At 39.3% G+C, this 16,665-nt stretch overlaps 1 protein-coding gene across 6 annotated transcripts in view; it reads right to left on the bottom strand.

The window, feature by feature from the left end:
* The window catches only part of tspan9a (tetraspanin 9a), a 164,706-nt gene extending 149,206 nt beyond the window's left edge, over window positions 1-15,500 (bottom strand). For all 6 annotated transcript variants that reach the window (XM_044193368.1, XM_044193367.1, XM_044193364.1 and 3 more), the window contains exon 1: window positions 15,159-15,500. The gene's annotated coding sequence lies outside the window, so the exon portion shown is untranslated. The remainder of the gene's footprint in view (window positions 1-15,158) is intronic.
* Between the last annotated feature and the right edge of the window lie 1,165 nt (window positions 15,501-16,665).

A 16,665-nucleotide genomic window follows, 5' to 3' on the forward strand; every position in this document is an offset into this window, starting at 1 on the left:
AAACTGTCCAGGCTAGAACCTGACTGATATACAGTATACATATAGGAAGAGCCCATAGGCTGATCACAGATATACAGTACCTTGGTTTTTGGCCAATGTGAAAAAGATAAAAGTACATTGTTTACAAAAAAGATAATCTAGATACAGTATCGGTTTCTTTTGTTTTTCTTTCCAAAGATTCATCCAAACATTGATTTATTGATACTGATTTATTGACTTTCTTGGACATGCAGGGCCTTTGACAGATTTCTAGGCCTGGTATAAGTGAAGTGATGTGTCATATGGATTTCAGTGTGTTTATAATATAAAACCTGTAAAAAATAAGACTGGAACTGATTATGCCTCAGAGTACAATACATCTTGACTTGATGTATGATGGACACACACAGACCTATAAATCACATAAGTATTAATGCACTGAGCAGATGAAGCAGCCAGATGGCTTTACATGCATATTAAATAGTGAGTGTAGGCAGTAAATGGGAACATGTATGCATACAGTGATGAGAACTGCTATTGATTTAGCAGGACATTAACAGTTACCCTGAGTGAAGAGGAGCCATGTCTCGAGTCAAGTCCTCCCTAAGGGATTATTACGATGCACTGATTACCCAGGAGGGACATGGGAAGTTGTTGAAAAGCTCTCAGTAATAAGCCTGTGTCTCAGTATTACGCCTCAACCGCTGCCTGTGGCTAACACCAGCCTGACTCTACCACAAACCAAATCATCAGAACAAACCTCAGTCAGCAGTGGAAACTGCCTTTGACAGGGGAACTAAACCTGGATATGATTCAGCACAGTACTGCGCCATTCATGACACTAGTTACATCCTTTGATTGTTTATTGGAGTCATCACAGTTTGATTTTAAAAGAGGTTGGTGAAAACATCTGTAAACATCATATGTCCACTTACTGTATATGATTTGGATATGGATGATGATATGGATTTGCCTTTGAACACCATTCATTTGTTCATATGAACTTATTTCTTGGGAAGGATCAATGTGTGCTCTGTATATAATTAGCATGGAAAGTCTATGAGACATGGGGAGAAATATTAAAAGAGGATTTTTATGTGTGACAGTCATCCTGTTAAAAAAAACAAATTACTGCACACAATCCTGTAATTGTTATCTCTTCTCAAGCTTCACGGTCATAATGGAAATCAAAAATCTCTGATATACAATTAGACAGGCCTGCCTACCATGGAGCCAATTTCATGCTTACAGGCAATCCCCAAAAACTTAAACACAGAAAGCAGCAGTCAGTCTAGATTCTTCAGAGAGCTATATCAGGGTGTGTACAATTAATTCTTCCTGGGTAGAAACCCAAGTAACACAATGCAAGAAAGATGTTAAACTTACAAAATCCAGTTTTCCTCTGTGTGCTGCATTGAGACACTAACAAGAGCCAGACAGTGGCAGGCAGATCTCATCCCACATGTGCTGTGTCAGTCAGAACTTGGACCAGCAGCACTCCCACAGCTTAGAGCTTCAGTCAGGGAGATCAGAGTCTAGTCAGTGTGGTCAGTCAAAAACAGGGGACATCACTCCAGAACACAGCATCTAAAACAAAAATACTCATGGAAACACAACACAATCTCTCCATCCAGAGCTTTCACACAGTTCAGGCAGAAACCAGTGGCACCATGGTGACCTGCTGTGGCTACCATTTTGTCTTCTCTCCGAGAAGGATAATACGGATCTTAAAATATCACCTATACTTCATCAAGTGTCTTCACACTCACAATGCGTATATTCACACAGTACACTGGTGTCCCATTTGTAGCCCCAATCGTGAACCTGAAAACTGCTTTCTGAGTGAGCTGAGTATAAGCCAGTCTATTCAGCAGGGATGCTTGGGGTCAATCTGATTTGCATGTTAAACAGGATCTCTCAAAATATGTGAATTCAGGTGTCAAACAAGCTCAGAGCATGGGTAGAGAGGTCCCCTGTTTCCACCCTCCAGTGGTGTTTGGAGAGAAGACAAATAGAGAAGGAGGGAAGAGGTTCATGGGTTAAGCAGACTGCGCCATTTCAACAAATGCCAAGCAGTTTGTGGGCCAGGACTGAAAGAACAAGAACCTCCTGTGTGAATCACACATCTGTCAGCAACAACAGTTGCACTTCTTAATCTAGGCAAAATCTTCTTAAAAGGCACTTCTAATCTAGCCTTTAAAATCATGCAACAGAATTTTTCATAGACTTATATAGTTTGTCCAGAGCCCAAATATTTCAGATTTCCATCACGTATGACAAAGAAAAGCAGAAAATCCTCACAATTGAGAAGCAACGTTTGGTAATTTAGCTTGAAAAATGGCTTAAACGTCAAATACATTTTTCTGTCTGTCAACTAATTATTTCAATTGTAGTTAGATGTGTTAATAATGAATTAAGGAATTTCTGCATATATTCATCATTAACCCTTCATTTATTTAGTTATTAGACATTTAGCTATAAATAGATGTCATCATTTATCAGCAATAAGTTGTCTGTGTGTTTTCTTTGAAGCAGAAGACAAAGGTCAATCTGTCGAAAAGAACTACATTCCTTTTTAAGAGATCAATTTAATGATTCGTTTGATGTATTTGTTTTCCCTGTTTCCAGTGTGGTGCCCCAAACAAGTCTAACTTAATGATTTAATTTTAAAGTAGTAACAGTAAAGTAGTTTTTTTAGCCACCTATCACCAGCTAAAATAATAGCTGTTGCTGGCAGATTTTATCTGCTGTAGCCAATAGGCCTTTTCACAGCATTTAGACTTGCCATAGCAGGACAGACTCAGGTGTAATTAATAACATTAACGATGGCTGTATTCCATATGTATTCCAGTATCACACCCTGCTATCATACATGCTTACATGCCTTACCGGGGCACTCAAATAGAGTGGAGCCATTATGTTAGAATTATATTATAAAATAATGTTATTAATTACACCTGTCCTACTATAACAAGTCAAAATGTCTGCTATTATTATTATTTCCATTAGTTAGACACACTACAAAGTCAAACCTGACTGTTGCCTGGTAACATTAAACTTTCTCTGTAGCCAGTGTCTGCTAACGTAACACCACTCTGCTCTCTCCTGCTCAGTTAGCTGATAGTTAGGTAAGTCAGCCCTATTCGAGACAGTCTTGTCGACTACGTGGATCCCAAACATTGCTACTAGCTAGGTAAGAACAGTTGAAATCTTCCAATTAAACCATTAGCTAAACGTATCACAATAATATTCAATGCTTACCTTCTTAAAAGCTGTGAGTCAGGACCTCTGGAGCACTAAGGGTTAAACAGCAGCTTTTCCTGTCAACCTCTGAAACTATAACCTTAGCTAGCTTGAGAGTATTAACTAGCTCTGCATTTAAAAAGGGAGGGGTACTGGTCGTCGTATATATGAGTTTGATACCCTCTTGTGACACAAAGGTAATCTGTGTGATATGAGTTTAAATAGATACAGATATTGATAACAATATTTTTGTCCCAAATCAATATTTAAAAATATATATATATCAAGTCCTATGCATTTTACTCAACTAGCCCAAGCTTAAAACTGTCTTTGGAAGCCTTTTGTAGAAAAATGCACCACTCATTTTACCCAAAGTCACTATATTGGGCTGCAACAGAAAACAGCATCCAACCCCTCATCAGCATTAGATCTTTTAAATCACCCTTCCCGTAGTTATCTTTGTTATAAAGCATTACAGACTGTAAGATGGCTATACATAAGTGAGCTGTGTGCAGTTTATTGAAATTATATTACATAATTTTTCACTATTCAGGGTCAGGTTTCTCAACAGTGGCAATGACTGCTATTTGCAGCCAACAGTGTGCAAAGTTGCTCAGTGCAGCTTTCAACAATATGCACTAAAATGTTCTTGTTTTAGAGAGAGTTGTAGTGTTTACTGAGCCAACCATTTATAAACATCCAGGGTAACTGAGCATGGCCTAAAGATGTTCTAAATGTCCTTGGCAAAAAGACAAAAGGCTCAAGCTGATTTTAACAAGTTCACAATTTTGAGTCCACCAATACGCAGTCATTTCCATTCCCCTCAGCATAACACACTAAGCTCTTGTCTAGTGTGGGCATTAAAAGTGCAATTTTTCGTCCTACGTCTGGTTTTTGAAAGTGGTATCCCTGCATGCTTGGCTGAAGAATCTCATTTTGTAACAACAATGTGGAGAAAGTGCCAGTTATTCAACACAATACTCTGGTTCATTGCCCTCAATCGAAAGGCTTAACTACTTCTCAAAATAGCCCTCACTCTGAGATTTTAATGCATTCCTATAAATAAAAGAAACTGAGATATACACTTCTTCATTTTGAACACTCAGAAATCAACAACATAGTCTGTAAACAATTGAAAAGGTGGCAATGTATACGCAAAAACATGTGACTATTGAAATTCTGTGTTAAGCTTCTCAAAAACTATTCCCATTTAGTTAGGCATGAAAACACTAAGGACATTTCAGGTGTTTATGTCTGGGTGATACAAGTTAATACAAAAAGTTCATCTAGGAGAACAAAGATGTTTAAGTTTTTGAGGGCTATGGGTACATTCAGCCTGGTGGCAGCTGGAGGATGTAGTCTATTAGATCTAAATTTACAAAAATATTATAAGACTTGTTGGAGTTTTAAAATAATCTACTTGACGTTCAATTAGGTGGAATTAACTGCTTCTTTTCAAAGGCTAGTTTCTCTCACTGTGCTCAAACTGTTTCAAGAACATTTAATGGCTCCATCATCAACATCCAAAACCCATCACACATACCAGAATATTTTTAAAGATTAATCAAAAATCAGTCAAGAGATACACAAATTAAGCTGTAGGGCTAAGTACATTCTTGCGCTTTCACAATTTTTTCTCCAAAGCATTTGGAGGCCAAGACCTAAAAAAATCCCTTAACTGCCTGTTTGGCCTATTATCCAGTTAATGGACCACAGCAAAAATACTTCACTCTTCTTATATAAACACGAAATGCTTTGAGTAGCTTTTGTGTAACAAAGCAGGAAATTGGGAAACCATTGTAACTGTCTTGAAATAAAAGGACATAGATGAATATAAACCGAATCACTTTATCTTGGGGAAATTTATTTATTCTCTGATGTTTTTAAAAAATGACAAAACATGTCAAATGTAATGACAAGGTGAAAGTATCACACCTATCAAACATCCACACCAAGCCCCGTTTTTTGACATTAGAAGGTTAAACTGTCAACTACTCTTTGGAGCATTATACTTGTCAAACTGTGTCTTCTGTCCCGGAGGTCAGAGGCTACATGACGTGTGAGCTGAGGAATAACTTTGCCAAAGGATCTGCTTGCAGCCCGCCACTGGGTAAATAAACATGTCACTCATCGAACTCTCAGATTCTTTCACTTTCACTGTTTGTTGGTCTCAGATTCTTTGTTTCATGTTTGCAATCTTTTTGAAAATGAGGAGAATTTGAGTCATGTCTGAAACCATTCAAGTCAGTCTGAGTCCAATCATCAATTTTTAGTGGTCAGACAAGGACATCCATTTTCAGCTGAGCAAGTCAGAGAAAAACAGGTACACATCAACTAGCAGACTGACTAGTGACTCTGTACTTAGGCAAAGCGATGCTTTGAGCTAAATGCTAACTTTGACAATGCTAACATGGTCACAGTGACATGCTGATGTTAAGCAGGTATAATGTTTACCATGTTCACCATCTAATGTTAGCATGCTAATATTTGCTAATTAGCACAAAACACAAAGTACAGCTGAGGCTGATGGGAATATCATACTCTTGCCATCTATATCCATAGCTGCTCCTCAGGCTGTAAATGTACAACTCCCCATTCAAGCCTCCCACTTCCACACCTATGGTCATTCCAATCAGAATCACTGACAGATCTAACAGATCATCTTCCACATTAAAAGTCTTAAATTTCTGAATAATTGCAGAAACCCAAATAATTTAACTCTAGTAACATGTGTTTCCACTTTTGGGCATTATCCTTCTGTTCCTCTCAGGGTGAATGCTAACTAACAAAACTTTTGTGCTGAATGACATCATCCAGTCTAGGAAGTTAGACTTTTTGTTTGTGACCAAAACATGGCAGAGGACTATGGAACCCCCCTCATTGTGCTGTGCCCAAAGGATTACACTTTTATCAGCTTGCCTAGAATTTCAGGCCGGGGTGAAGGACTTACTGCCATGTTGTCAGTTGGTAAGCACTTGGTCTTTCTCCTCTTTTGAATCATAAATTAATAAAATTGCACATACAAATTACTTTTATGGTATTTTAATTTACTGTCCGCCCATATAGTTCCTTTTTAAATGAATTTAGTGATTTTTTTATCATAAATTCTCAAGCTATCTAGATTTGTGCTTCTTGGTGATTTTAACATTCATATTGATGATGCTTCGGATAAATTTGCTCCCAGTTTTATTAATATCACTGAGTCTTTTAATCTCACTTTTTAACATGTAACAGGCCCCCACACACATCAGAGGGCATACTCTGGACCTGGTTTTTACTCTTGTTTTAAATGTTGATTCTGTCTTTTCGGAGGATGTTTTCCTTTCAGATTATAATTGTGTTTGATTTAATTTGTCTTTTAATTTGGATGTTTTATCTTGTCGCATCCTAAACCATCTCTCTGCTGCAAAGTTTTATGCTGCCTTTTATAACAGCCTTGTTATAATATCTAATAGTGATAGTTCCTTTAATAGATCCTTTAATGAGCACTGCCTTTCCTGGATAAAGTTGCTCCTACAAAGACTAGACTGGTTCCTCTGATCAATTCCTCCCCCTGGATGAACCACAGTATTCGCTCTTTTAAAAACAAACCTGTTGTAAAATAGAGCGGTTGTGGAAATCCACCCATCTACATGTTTACTACCGGTATTTAAAGGAACTTTTAACAGATTTTAATAACATGGTTAAGGATGCCAGAGCTACATACTTTTCTAACCTTGTATCAAATAGTCGACATAATCCCAAAATCCTGTTTGGCACCATCAGTAACATTGTTTCTCCTACATCACCTACTATTCCAGTTTTTTCAGTTGATGAGTGCAATAAATTTCTCTCCTTCTTTGTTGGTAAGATAGATGACATAAGAGCAAACATCAGGTTAAAAGTTAGTAGGATTCATCCTCTGGAAACCATGCATGACTGTACTAAATTTCATGGCAATCCACCCAGTAGTTGTACAGATATTTCAGTCTGGAAAGAAGTGGAGGACCGAGCAACTGACCTTGCCATCCCTAAAACTACTCCAGCATGGCTAAAAACATACTAATAGTAAGAGTAAGAAGAAAACCTGTTCAAGATCAGATCTAAAGAGCCTTGATGAGTAGATAATTGCATCATTCCACCAACTTGTCAGAGGCAGTCAACCGGCAAAAAGGTGCAGAAGCATGTATGATTTCAGCACATGTTCAGCTTGCCATAATATGACATGAATACAAATCAGAGTGAAATTGAAAAGCAAATGACCCATTAGACTATATTCCACTGATGGTATAGAGTGACCAGAGAAAAAGCAGCCTTCAATGTTGTGTGGCTCCAGATGCTCTGAAATAACTACATCCAATATATTTTATGTCCATCTGTGATCTTTAAATATATCATTAAAACAGAACATTTGGCAGCACAGGGAAATACTTTCCTCAGTGTTCAGTGTGTTGGCAGGTTAATAGAGAGAAGTAATGATAAAGCTTTTTACCACAAACTTGAGTTTAGAGTATTAGAATTTTAGAGAGTATTAGAATTTCACTTCAGTACTTGCTTTTGCAGCAAAAGCATCATTTAGTAGCCTACTTTTAATTGATTTAAAGTAACTTACACTCTAGTGTGAAAAACTTACAAATCAGGCATGTTCAAATTCTGTGCTCATCTCCACAATAGCTTGATGAATGGAGGATGAATGGAGCCAGTCCAATCCATCACCCTCTCCAAACTCACAAATAAGCTGTATAAATGCAATGCGTTCCAGACATGTCTAGTAACAAATAGATGTATCACTTATTGCTGACCTCTTCCCTAAATTATGATTGACCACCAATGAAAGGAATAGCCGGGTTTCAAAACAGTATGTCACCAATGCATCTAAAGCACAGAGGATCATGTTTAAAGGTTGCAATTGCCATGGTGAGGTTTCAATCCAAGAGGCACCAGGCTCTGTAGGGACTCACAAAGGTGCTTTTGATTAGAGCATTGGCATTAGGCAGGAGGAGAGCTGGCTCTGCCTCCCCAATGAGGCTCCCTTGTGTACAATTAATCCCAGCAGGTTCAAAGCTGATAACGAATTACTCTTTCAGGATCTTTTTTATTGTACCAACAAGCATTTAGGAGACCAGACAATACAGGACAGGAGGGGCCGCCCCCTGAAGCTGTGCCAAGAAAAGGTGGCAGAATAGGAAATGTGCCATTGATTCTTTTCTCTCGTTTTCTCTCAGAGAGAACATTTAGGTTGTTGCAACTCAGAGTGCTTCTCCAAGTGAAATCTAAAGATGTTTGACACCTTATAACAACTGGTTGACATCAGGTTACATTAATTATAACATGTTGTGATTAATGAGGTCATTTGTTAGGCAAAATAAATATAACATCGTTGGTAATAATGCTTGAAATGAATATGAACTCCATGGACTCCACAGAATAGTACATTGTACATGGCATACTGTCAAGTGATATTTTCATCAAAAAGCAAAGGCACTTTCCTGCCTTTGCACTGTGACTGGACTGAAGTGGGAGGGGAGGTGCAGAGAAAGGTGTGGCAGTCATTTTGGATTACTGGTTTGTTCGAATCTTGTTGGCTGTCCATGGGTGGCCATACAGGTAGGTCTTTCATCTGCAGACTTTAATTTGAGCGGTATAGTTTAAGTTGTTATTTTTTTCTTTTAAACTTACAGTATGTAGCCCTTACTTACACACAAATATCAAAGGACAGAAAACTATTTACACAAATGTCTGTGATTTTGTGCCCACCAAAGTGCTAGGGTATTTTACACAGCACAAGCAACAGCTCACGTAGCAGTTCACTCAGCCCTGTGAAAGATCTTCATCAGGATATTTATATCAGAAGTTCTCTCTCCACTTCAGAACTACCCTTCCCAATATCCTTATTCAAAAAATGTCAGGACGTAACAAGACAACTTGCAACCGGTTGTGACAGCCAGGTCTCCGAAATATTGCACATGAACCATTGCATTGCAATGTAAAACTATACAATGACTATACAAAAGTCCTGTAATGAATAGTACCTTAATGAATTGTGGGCCTTTGTCAAAACATTGTTGATTCAACTCATCATTTTTAAGGCTGCAGTTTGAGGTGTTGTATTTGATTACATTGTATTGTAAAGTATATTGTTAGGATTATTATCTTATGCCTTCTATTAGACAGTTGAGGGTTCCACAGGTTAGATGTTACAGGCTACAGAACTCACTGTTTCCTCAATCTGCCTTAAATGTGTTTTAAGGCTAATGCACTGAGGTGGAGGCTGGTGGACATGTATCTCTGTATTTCAGACAAATAAATTGTGTGCATTTGATGTATATTTGTTCCCTCGTATGTGAAACAGAGGATACCTGTGATGACAGACAAATTCCAGAGAAATCTCCAAAAACAATAGTGTAATCTAATGTAATATATTCTGGCAAACATTCTGAATTGTTAACAGCTGAGACTCCTGTGCTTTGACCCTTTTCCCAGAGAAAAGTGCAGTTATACAGTTAAAATGCTGAAAGCTACGACATTACATGTACAGTATTTCTCAGATTTTCCATGATCAAAGTCCTGTTTATAGTCACTGGAGCCATCTCTCGCACATAATGGTCAAAATGGTCTGGAGCAGGATAATGAGATCCACCCATTCCTAGACTGGCTACAATCATAGACATTAAGAGTATTTTTAACAGGCTACAAGAGTCAAATACAGTATATGGCCAGTCAAATGAAACAGAAATCCTTTCCAAATTTAAATGAACTAATGACAAGTAAAATCAACACCATCACATATAACATATGGCTACAGTAATGTGACCCATTCCCTCCAAAAGGAAACTCTACACTACAGCTCTCAGCTCAGCTGTGACAGTCACACTATGACTTACAACATTGTTTTGACTGAAACTGATTCATGGGTATGGACATGGACCACATCTACAGGAATTCATGTGAAAAAGTCATTAATTACAACCAGGTGCTTGCTTTCGCCTCTTTCTTTAGAAAATCATTCAGTCCTGCAAAACCTAAAAGGATTCTATATGATACAAAATTACCAAAACGTAAGAGGTTGGAGGAGAGCTGCACTCTGAGCTCCAACATTGCTCAACATTTGCGTAAATAAATTAGTAGTGAAGAGAAATGAGTTGCCACTTTCTTTAATACTGAAAACACACATGACCCAGCGCAACATTTTCTGACATACATACAGAAAGTATTCACAGCACTTCACTTTTTCCACATTTTGTTATGTTACAGCCTTATTCCAAAACGGATTAAATTCATTATTTTCCTCAAAATTCTACAATCACTACCCACATAATGACAATGTGAAAGAAGTTTGTTTGAAATCTTTGCATAATAATTAAAAATAAAAAACGAAAAAAATCACATGTACTTAAGTATTCACAGCCTTTGCTCAATACTTTGTTGAAGCACCTTTGGCACCAATTACAGCCTCAAGTCTTTTTGAGAATGATGCTACAAGCTTGGCACACCTATTTTTGGGCAGTTTCTCCCATTCTTCTTTGCAGGACCTCTCAAGCTCCATCAGGTTGGATGGGGAGTGCCGGTGCACAGCCATTTTCAGATCTCTCCAGAGATGTTCAGTCGGGTTCAAGTCTGGGCTCTGGCTGGACCACTCAAGGACATTCACAGAGTTGTCCCGTAGCCACTCCTTTGTTATCTTGGCTGTGTGCTTAGGGTCGTTGTCCTGTTGGAAGATGAACCTTCGCCCCAGTCTTAGGTCCAGAGGGCCCGGTAGCAGGTTTTCATCAAGGATGTCTTTGTACATTGCTGCATTAATCTTTCCCTCGATCCTGACTAGTCTCCCTAGTCTCTGCCGCTGAAAAACATCCCCAGAGCATGATGCTGCCACCACCATGCTTCACTGGGATGGTATTGGCCATTGGTATAAGTGATGAGCGGTGCCTGGTTTCCTACAGACATTAAGCTTGCCATTCAGGCCAAAGAGTTCAATCTTTCATCAGACCAAAGAATTTTGTTTCTCATGTTCTGAGAGTCCTTCAGGTGTCTTTTGGCAAACTCCAGGTGGGCTGTCATGTGCCTTTTACTGAGGAGTGGCTTCCGTCTGGCCACTCCACCATACAGGCCTGATTGGTGGAGTGCTAAAGAGATTGCAGGTTGTTCTTCTGGAAGGTTCTCCTCTCTCCACAGAGATATGCTGGAGCTCCGTCAGAGTGACCATCGAGTTCTTGGTCACTTCCCTGACTAAGGCCCTTCTCCCCCGATCGCTCAGTTTGGCCGGGCGGCAAGCTCTAGGAAAAGTCCTGGTGGTTCCAAACTTCTTCCATTTAAGGATGATGGAGGCCACTGTGCTCATTGGGACCTTCAATGCTGCAGAAATCTTTCTGTACCCTTCCCCAGATCTGTATCAAAATGCCATAGTTAGTTTAATCATTTGAACTGATTATTTGCCTGTTTGTAAGTGTATTCAAACAGTGCAGGTCAATTTGTCCCATAAAATAATGGCTGTAATATTTTTTCAACATAAGATTATCTATTGCAGTATAATAGGCTATTGTTGGTGTAATTTACATCATTATTTGTTGCTACATTATATCATTTTTTTTATCATGGAACTTCAACAAAACATTTGGCATGTGAAGCTTATGTCTCCACCATTGACGGCTCCTGACTTAGAGATCAGATAAAACTAAATTCCCACACATCAGCTTACCAACACAGACAAAGGCAACCGACACAGGCAATGGCTACACAGGCCGCCAGGAGAGGAAGGCCTGCCAGCTAAAGTCAACAAGTCTGACATTACAAATCCCGCTCTGCGCTGAAACAAAACTGCATGATACAATGTAAAAGCAGAGCAGACAGCAGCAGTCAGGACCTCACTTCCACATGGTCATTTACTGCAAAGATGACATGTATGGATGGCATGTACTCTAACATGCATACACTGAGTTTATGGTTGTGAAATTCAGCAGCTACACAAGGTACAGTATGATAGGTTCAAACTAAGCAGGCCTACTTCACTTTTTTAGTGTTTTCAGTGTTTTAACGTCTTGATAAAGTTTTACAGATCAACTCTTCCATGGTGGGATGTTTTGGCAATGATACGCATAAACAAAATGATTGAAATGGTCCAAGCTGGGGAAACAAAAGTCTCCCACAGAAAAATAATATGAAATTCAGGCAAGAATTCAGTTTCGGTAAGAGAAATCTGCTGAACCTTCGGCCCGAGCAGGCAGGATCCTGGCTCGGAAATAGACTTGAGTGTAAACTACTGCCTGCCATTCACATGGCAAGGTCAATATATAAGCACAGAATGTGCTGCTTGCAGTGTATATACGGCCACAACTTGAGCTGGGCACACATAAAAATGGGTAGCCTCGCCTGCAAGCCTGAAATAAAGACTATAATACTGGCACCTCTGACACAAGAAGCAAAGTCAGAATGAGTCATGGCACCCGCTGGTCAGCAGCACACAACCAGCAATATCTCACACAAAGACAGCGATGCACAGCCTTGGTCTTCCTGTTGCTGATTGGTCCAGTGGGAAGTGATTAAAGTGGTGGGGGGGTAGACAAGAGAGAAATAAATGTTGATATAGCAGCACAGCTCATCCATTGTGAGGCCTGGTGGAATGGGATCGGCTCAGCACGGACGGTCCTGCCCCCTCGTCCCAGAGAATAGGAACTTTCATGAAGGGACAGAACAGAGAGCCGAGCTCTGTGGTACTGTGTGGGACAGAGAAAACTGAGGAAGTAAAGACAGTTGGAGGCTCACATTGGCGCTTTTGTTTGTCACAGCAGAGAATCAGCCAGTAGGTCCCAGAGGAAAATCTCTTGACAGAGGTTATGATTGTTACTGATTCAAAACAGTCATAGAGAAAGTTAGCTGTAGAGAGCAACCTTTGATGTCAGTGACTGTATGTTGGTTTCATTATGTAAACCAAGGCCTCACTGAAGAGCTGAACACGAGACGCGACTGAGTCCTCAAACCACTCTTTTCTCCTCCTTTGAGTGTAGCTTGCTGGTGGTTATGGCAAGTAGATATGACTGGGAAATGAATCCAACACTTCCATATCTAATCCACTATAAGCCCTTGTTTGTATGAAATAGATTGTGGTAGATTTATATGGTTAGAGGGCAGCCAAAGAGAAAATTCACCCACCAAAGTTAGTGAAAACAATTCACCACAAGAGTGAAATTAAGTAGAAAATGTGCATATTTCTTCTCAACAGTGGGTCATTGGGGGGGAAGGGACACTGACCTCATGCCATGAGAGAAGCAGGAATGTGGGGTCAGATGGTGCAAGACTTCCCATACACCAGAATAGACCTGATCCTCAGCATACCACCAACACATGTGAGATTAAAAAAAGAGCTGCTGTTTTGATATGGCCCCACTTGACTTTCTTTCATAATGTGTCCACTGTGAATTTAACAATTTCCCTGTGGGAGTTGGAGTTATTCAATTTAATAATAATAATAATAATAACAATAATAATAAACTTTATTTATAGGGCACTTATCAAAACAAAGTACAAAGTGCTTCACCAAGAGAGAAACAAAATACCACAGTGAATGATAAAATACATAAAACCAATCAAATAAACAGACAGCTCGGGTAAGATCAGGATATGCTTCCTGATAAAAATGCGTTTTGAGAAGAGACTTAAAAGAAAACACTGACTCCAACAACCTAATTTCTTCGGGCAAGTTGTTCCAGAGCCTCAGGGCCCTGATGGCAAAAGCTCTGTCCCCCTTTGTTTTCACCTGGACTCAGAAACAGACAGAAGACCCCTGCCTGAAGATCTTAAATTACATGATGGTTCATAAGGGATTACAAGGTCTAAAATGTAATCTGGAGCCAGGCCACGAAGAGCCTTAAAAGTAATCAATAAGATCTTAAAATCAATCCTGAAACAAACAGGGAGCCAATATAAAGAGGTCAGAGGTGTGATGTGATCGTGCGTCTTGGTCCTGGTTAAAAGCCTAGCAGCTGAACTTAACTAAAGCATGTGATGAATTAAAGCCAGAATGTCACAACCAGGCCTGGATTTGTAACTCTGAGGTATGTAGATGGAAAAAGCTTTGCTCCTCAGTGATCAGGTTTAAATTCACATTTCCAGCCACCTTAGGTGATGCTAAGTCACAAACAAACAGGCTCATCAGAGTGTCAAACACAGACACACACACAAGCTGTACAACTGAAAAGAAGAGACAATCAGTGAGGAACCCTGTAATGAGCATACTGTTGAATGAGGTGTGTTGCTCACATGGATCAGAGCCGCATCTCATTCAGCTGTTGCCTCTGAAAGGACTCTTGATTGATTCTTGACATTCCTTTACGCGTAGGTAATCAAATTATAATGTAACTCATTCCAAAAAAATGAGCTCAGTGCCTCAGAATGAAGAATATTTCATTTATACCACATATAACAGGAGCAAAGTAACTTCATTAAAAAATAATAATGAAGGACTTGTATCCAGTCATAGTAGGCTATGAGGCCTATGTCACTCTTAAAGCTTCTTGGCATGATTCCCTGCCAAAAATAAAAAGCCTATGGTCATAAAATAATATTATAGTCCTAACAGGAGTTCATAAAGGATATTAAAACCACTACGGACACTCTATAACAACTTACAGTACAGTAGCCTAATATTATAGGAAAATTCCCACTGTAGCTAAAAATACCATAAGGTCACTACAAACTGGCTGTCACACACTAATTCGTCCGCTCACTATCTGGACATGATATTGTGGTTGTTTCATTTTTACGTATTCAGTCATGTAGACGTAAAATGTTCTAGCTGGGACAGTAAAACGCTCACTGAAGGCACCATGTTATCGTTGGATACATTTTACAGTAGGCTAAAGTTGGACGCCACACAATACTACGATGTCATCACGTCACGCTGAATATGGGCTTGAAACAAACACCGGTGTCAATATACAGCCTCAAAGAAAGCGGTCTCTTACCTGGTGAACCTCCCCTGAAGTTATTTACTGTTCAGTGGCTGCAACCTGTCAGACGGCAGGGGAAGGGAGAGCAAACCCTGGAAGAGAGAAATCACTGCCACGCAACTTCAGTACAGCAGCTTCTGCACAAAACTTTCCGCTCGGACCTATTTAGTGTTTTATTCCGTTTCTGTCCTACCAAAAAAAGTATCTGGAATGTCTAAAACAAATCGGAGCTCTCTTCCTGTCAACTTTCGGTGCCCGCTATGTCTCTGTTTGATGATGAACTGGGAACAGAGTTTTCTGGTTGGTCAAGGAGGAAATGAAGTTTGAGGAAGGAGTAGGAGCTTTTACTGACTCCTACAGGCGTGTCAGAGACCCGGACCTTTATAAGAGAATTACAGGGGCTGGGGAGCCTATAAAAACTTACACCATGGTTTGATTTATTGAAATGAGTCTCAGAGGTCGAACTTTATTATATTAAATTGGCAGTTGTAAAAAAAGGAAGTTTTGAGAGCTGACCACAGAGACCACGGTAATGTAGCCTAAACATTATGCGAAATAGGCCAATGGCATGGCCTTGTTATTAAATAATAATAATAAAATCGCAATTGTTACAATGTATGATTTTTCTTTTCATTTGGTTACATGCTGTCAGTGTTTGCTTGTAGGATTAATCTGGAATAAGAGATTCAAATCCATTATTTATGCAGAATTTGGGCTTTTTTCGCTCCCTGAGTCTGATTTAATTGCTTCATTAATCAGTGCAGCAGTAGCCAGGAAACTATCAGGACAAGACCAAACAGTGTTCATATGCCCACATCACAGACATGCATGGTGTTTACCCAGCCATCAGACTTTCTCTCCGCCATATGTAATTAACAGATTAAAGTGAGTAAAGAGTATGAGGAAGAAATTTAAAGGCATCAAAGCCAACATGTTAGCCCAAACTGTTCCTTTGGAAACATCCCGCAATATGCATGAGGAAATGCACTTAAACACACTCTGTTCAAGCACATTTATTTTTGTAAGAGTAGAGTACAGGAGAAAGTGAAACATGGGGAAATATGAAATATTGTTTGTTACAAGATAGTGTGAGCATGTAAGAGAATGACAACAGATATAGCAAACTTGTGCACAGTATTTGAAATTTCCAACCATTAAAATCTGTCTACAGGATTGATTATGTGCTGAGTATGTATACATGCGTGAATGTTTGCATGCACCTTCATGTGTCTGTTGGAACTATTGTAGTCCCCCAGTTGCCATTATAATGAGAAGCAGAACAGAAATAGGAAGAGAAAGTGTATTGAGTTCTTCTTGGTTTAACGCTTCTTACTTAAGCTACCACTGCATCCTTCAGGTGCTCTTCAAAATATAATCATCTTATGGTCATTTTCTATAAAGGACATAAGGAGAAAGCCTACTGTATGGGTGGGAAAACTTGAACTCATCACTCATTGTGAGTGTCTGTGAATTTTCCTGTTGCCATGGTTACATTGCTATTAACTGAGTTTTTAAAAGACAT

The sequence above is a fragment of the Siniperca chuatsi genome, linkage group LG4 (assembly GCF_020085105.1).
Source record: "Siniperca chuatsi isolate FFG_IHB_CAS linkage group LG4, ASM2008510v1, whole genome shotgun sequence".
Lineage (NCBI taxonomy): Eukaryota > Metazoa > Chordata > Actinopteri > Centrarchiformes > Sinipercidae > Siniperca > Siniperca chuatsi.